Source organism: Mirounga angustirostris, unplaced genomic scaffold (genome assembly GCF_029215605.1).
Source record: "Mirounga angustirostris isolate CCGP_5_RB_7025 unplaced genomic scaffold, mMirAng1.0.hap1 SCAF_16, whole genome shotgun sequence".
Taxonomy (NCBI): domain Eukaryota; kingdom Metazoa; phylum Chordata; class Mammalia; order Carnivora; family Phocidae; genus Mirounga; species Mirounga angustirostris.
Genome location: NW_026991724.1, coordinates 39,547,384 through 39,553,028, shown reverse-complemented (window position 1 = coordinate 39,553,028; position 5,645 = coordinate 39,547,384). Strand labels below are relative to the sequence as shown.

The window sequence follows — 5,645 nt, the reverse complement described above, 5'->3', positions numbered from 1 at the left end:
AAGATTAAATACCACCCCTCCTCTGAGCCTTCTTTGGTGTCTTCAGTCAGAATTAATCGCTTGCTTCTTTGTGTTCCCACATCATACTGCTTTCAACTGCTAATTAGCATACATTAATTAATGTGTACATTTTTAGGCACTCCTTTAACAATAACTTCTGAGAATGTACTTCCTTAGATTGAAGGTAGTTTCTAGGGAGTCTGTTTTCCACTCTTGACTATAAGCCCCTTAAGGACAAAAATTGGATTTGTTTTCTTAAAACCTGAGTAATTGTTCATTTAAATGAAATGTATTTTATCGCTTCTCGGCCTTTCAGCTAAGATCAAGTGTAGTATCTGTTCTTACCAGTTTAAATGAAATGCATTTTTTGAAACCCGTGGATGGGAATATGATCGGCTACCTTTGAGTCATAGGTATTTCTACACATACCAGTTGCAAATGAAAAGAATATTCAAAAATGAACTGGTTGAAGCAATAATAATAATAATAATAATAATAATTTGTAAGTTTACACTACAGGAGTCCAGAACTAGTTCAGGAGTCCAGAACTAGGGCTTCAGGCCCTGCTGGATCCCTCATCCCAAACAATGTCATTTGACTCTCTCCATTTCTCCCTCAGTTTTCCTCTGCACTCTCTCCGTTCTGAGGTAGACCTTTGCCTCATGATGCCAAGATGGCTGCCAGAAACTCCAGCCTTCCATCCAAACCTTTGAGCAACTGGAGGAGAGATGATATCTCTATCTGAAGTGTTTTCCCCTTTAAAGACTTAGATGTTCTGATTGGCTTGGCTTAGGTCATGTGACCATCACTTGGGCTGGTCCAGTTGAACCACATGAACTAAAAGAGAGGAGAAGTGGTCTCCAGCATAAACCAGCTACTGATTCCAGAAGAAGGGGCATGGGTGCCTGGTAGGCACCTTCAGCTCTCTCCCCGCAGAAGCTGGCCTATTGCCCACCAGGTCCCTAGCCCTGCTCGCCACACTGCTTCCTTGGATGAGAACAGGAGACACTCGTAAGAGATATAGGCCTTTTCAACCTAGCCTCTCTGGGTCTTTTAAGAGACTGGAAAGAGTGACCATTCATTCATAAGGATGCAGTGGTCTCCCTCCCGCCTGCAAGGAACTGGGAAAATGGGATGAGACCAAGGCTATCAACTTAAAGCTACAAAAGGAAACCGGGTACCTGCTCCATCAGATTCCTTCTAAACCTCCTGGTCCAACACCGCAGAGCTGCTGCAGAATGTTCCAGATGTGTGAATGCCAGAGGTGGAGAGTACAGGTAGATTTTAGGCAGGGTGAGTATCAGAACAAGTCCCCAGTTCCTGGGCAGCAGGACTGACCCCAGCCAGCCTAGAAAGGGCTAGATGTCCCAATGCTTTTCCTCAATGTGGACATTTGGAGACAAAGAGAAACCCCCTACCACCCAATGGCTAACAGAGCTGGCCCTGCCATCGCCATTTAGCCATCCACTTCTGCTTCTGAATACTTCCATTCAGTATCCTCAAGGAAAATGAAAGGAACAGGTGCATTTATAATTGGTTACTGTGCCCTCACCATCCCCTCACCCCCAGCCAACACCATGCAGAAAACAAAGGAAGTGCATTTTGGGGTGACTGATGGCAAGGTTGCCGGTTCATCCAGCCCCTTCCTCCTCCACTAGCGGCAACCCATCCTCCGTCTGAGCTTCCCGAGTCAGGCTTGTGCCAATTATCCTGAAGAGGAGTCCAGCTTCTCTGGCTTCCACAGCCCGAGAGCCCTTGGCCCCTACTGCCCTCGGGCCAAGGTAGAGCCAGACGCAAAGGGAGGGAAAAGCCTCCCGTCTGGCCCCTGCTGCTTGGGTTTCCCTCTTGCGGCCTCAGTGAGTGCCCTTTAGATCTGACTGATTTTATCTGTGAAATGAGCTGAAAATCCCTCCCAGGGAGAAATGCTCATCTCCCTTCCTCAGCCCAGGCACTCCAGATAAATCACATTGCCCACCACCAGAGCACATGTGGGCCGAGGCCTGGCAGAGAGCAGAGACGGCAGGACGGCGGGACGGCGGGACAGGCTGCTCGCTGGGCCTGGCCATCAGTGTGGAGGCCTTTGGCTTCTTCCCAAGGCTGAAAATCCAGGACTCTGGCATCCTCAGCCACCTGGTCAGAACTGCCCTGCCTTCAAATACCTTGCACTTGCTGGTCAAGGCTTTGCCTTAGTTTGGGTTTCTACAGAAATAAATCCTGAGACACAGAAATGGGCAAGCTGTGATTTGGGATGTAGGGACCAGAGCCAGGGAAGAGAAGAAATCCAAGAGAGGGTGAGTTACAGATCAGGTGACCTCTGTGGACAACTTGAGCCACATCCCACAGGAGGCGGCCTCTGAGAGGCGTGAACTAAGGTTGTCTTGCTGGGGGGATGGGGGCCTGGGGCATTTATCCACTAACTCCTGTCCTTTACTCCTGAGCTGTTTGACTCCCCTGTGCTTTTGGCCTGCCCTGGGTCACCCACACTCCCTTGGCCAGAGAATACCCTCCATGAGCATACAGAGGAACTGTGTACTCGTGACTTCCCCGGGGGACCAGGGTGACGAGCCTGGCTCCGTCCACCTCCTCAGCCTCCACCCCTTCCTTGCACCAGCCTCCCCTACTCCTCCCCAACTACTGAGCTGATTTCCCACTGGGTCTGCATGTCTGCATGCACCCCAGGAAGCCCTCCCCAGTTCCTGTGTCCAGAGGCAAAATCTCCCCTATTCATCAGGAATGAGTCAGAGGCAAATAGGTGAGCATTTTGGAGGGGGCGGAGGGGGGCGCATCTTTGGGGTCAGGACGGAAGCAGATAGAGGGGAGGCTTATTCCTGCGCACCAGGGGCCAGGGTTCCGATCTCCTTCCTCCCCCCCTTCCCCAGCAGGCCAAGTGCCTGGGCTTTCCAGGTCTCACAGAACATTAATGCAAATTATTATAATTCTTCTCTTCATTGAAAGAGACTCTGGCACAGTTGTCTAAGAGTCACTGATGAAGCCGATGTGAAAAATTCAGTAATTGGTTGCCAATATCCAATTACTCCAGGGTAATATGAAAGTGAGGGGGGAGCAAGCCAAGAGGCCACAGCCCAGGACCATGGGTGCAAAGAGGAAGCTGGAGGCTTGGCTCAGGCCCATGGATGTAGCCATGTGCGCAGGAAGGAGAGAAGATCTGGGGGCGGGGGGGCGCATAGGGAGTCCCCAGCCTCAGACGTTCCCTCTGGCCAAGCCTTTCCCCAGGCTGGTCCTTCACTGTAAGAGCCTTTCCTTGGAGTCAGAAGCTGCTCAGTCTCTCCCAGAGGCCCCAAGAAAACGGGCCTGGCTGGGGACAGGAAAGGGGACAGAGAGTGTCATGCCAGGGCCTTGGAGACCTGGTCTCAGCCCCTCTACCATGGGCTGGAGGCCTCACTCTGAGCAAGGCGTGAGAGTTCTGTGGGCCCCAGGGTCCTCCCTGTGAACTGGGAGCCCAGCCCGCCTGCCTGCTTCTGCCCAGGGCTGGTGTGCCAATGTGAGGAACTTACCTACGTGAAGAGAAGTCTGCACACTGACAGCAGGGAGGAGGAGGGGCTGTGGCCACCACTCCTTTTCAGGTGGTCCTTCCCCTTCCTTGGGAGTTTAGGCTTGGAGGCGAGAACACTGGGTAAATACACATTAAATGCTCACTTAATGAGCACACACCAGCCCTGAGGGTGGTTGCCCCTGCCGGCCTGGCTGGGGAGGCACCTCCAGGTCAGGGGCAAGGTCAGGGGCAGGGCAAGACAAGAATGCACCCTTCTGTTGTCCTGCACTGTATCATGTCTGCAAATAAATGGAATAATTCAGTTTCCAGGACTCTTAACCTTTTCACTTGGCATAAATTGTGATCACCCAAATAAATACAGGCAAATCACATTAAAAACATATATATACGAAGCTCATTTATTCAAGACATTTTCCAACTCTGAAAAAATACCTGTATCTTACCAAGAGGGGAAAAAAAAAAAAAACAAGCTCAGTTCAGAGCTGCCCATCTCCATTTCTGTCCCTATCGGCTGCAGATGGGGGTGTTTGGATTCCTCATGGTCCTAATGACCTAATGGTCCCACCTCAGCCAGGTCAAAGGTCGAAGAAACCATTTTTTTCCCCCTCCATTCCGAATTGGCAGAGAGAGGGCGAGATGTATGAGCAGATCGTAATGTGGTGCCAGGAATGTTTGAACAATAATCAATTGCAAATTATATCTTACCAAGTTAAGAGTCAACTGGAGGGGCTGTAGCTGAATATTTTATCAAAGCAATATTAATAAGAATGTCAATGACCATAAACCTTTAAAGAGAGGTTTTCAGCATCCTAAGGAGCTGCCCTTCTTAAGCAGCACTTGACACCTGTTCCAGAATTTAGGAAGAGGCAGGATTGGAGCCAGCCCGAAGCCTGGGGCCGTGGCTTCCAGAAGAAAGGATGCCCTCTGGGTGGTGGCATCCCCACGGGGCCTTAGCCCCCAGCCAGGACTGCATCCCTCCTGGGACCTGAGTCCCAGGGATGATGTGCCATCCTCAAGTACCTCGCATATGGGCCCGCAACGGAGACTTGGGCCTCCCATTCATGATGGCTTGCTCTGGTTACAGAGAGGTCAGTCCTCACGAGAGTGCTGCCTGAGAGACAGGCCAGGGCCCGGCACGGGGAAGGGGACTGTTGGGCTCTTAGGCTTCAGAGCACAAGCCTCCTCCTGCGTGCACCCCTACAGGTGCTATCAGAGGCGGGGCTCCCATCCTTCTGAGAGCAGAACAGGAACACGGTTACAGAATCCTATGCACCCACACAGCACTGTACTAGTGGACAGAGGAGCCAAATTCAAAAAGTCGCAGGTCTTCACAGCAAAGGAAACCATCAACAAAATGAAAAGGCAACCTACCCAAGGAGAGACGATCAATACTTGCAAATCATACCTTTTGAGAGGAGTTAACATCCCAAATATATAAAGGACTCATAAAACTTGAGAGAAAAAAAACTGATTATAAAAATAGGCAGAAGATCCAAATAGACATTTTTTTCAAAGAAGATATACAAATGTCCAACAGGTACATGAAAATGTGTTCAACATCACTAGTCATCAGGAAAATGCAAAACAAAACCACAGTGAGATATTACCTGACGCCTATTAGAATGGCTATTATTAAAAAAACAAGAAATGACAAGTGTTGGCAAGGACGCGGAGAAAGGGGAACCCTCATGCACTGCTGGTGGGAATGCAAACTGGTGTAGCCACTGTGGAAAATGATATGGAGGTTCCTCAAAAAATTAAAAATGGAGCTACCCTATGACCCAGAAATTTCACTTCTGAGTATTTACCCAAAGAAAACAAAAATGCCAATTCAAAAAGATATGTGTACCCCACTGTTTACTGCAGCATTATTTACAATAGCCATATATGGTAACAACCCAAGTATCCATTGACAGATGAATGGATAAAGAAAATGTGATATATATATGATATAGATAGAGATAGATAGATCTGATATATATATGTGATATATATATGATATATAGAGAGAGAAATAGATCAATCGATCTATCTGTTGGAATATTATTCAGCCATAAAAAAGAAGGAAATCTTGCTGCTCATGACAACATGGATGGAGCTAGAGGGTATTAGGGTAAGTGAAATAAGTCAG

At 48.8% G+C, this 5,645-nt stretch overlaps 1 pseudogene; it reads left to right on the top strand.

Moving 5' to 3' along the window:
• Positions 1-296: 296 nt before the first annotated feature.
• On the top strand, positions 297-445 carry LOC123856264 (U2 spliceosomal RNA; annotated as a pseudogene).
• The last annotated feature ends 5,200 nt before the right edge of the window (positions 446-5,645 follow it).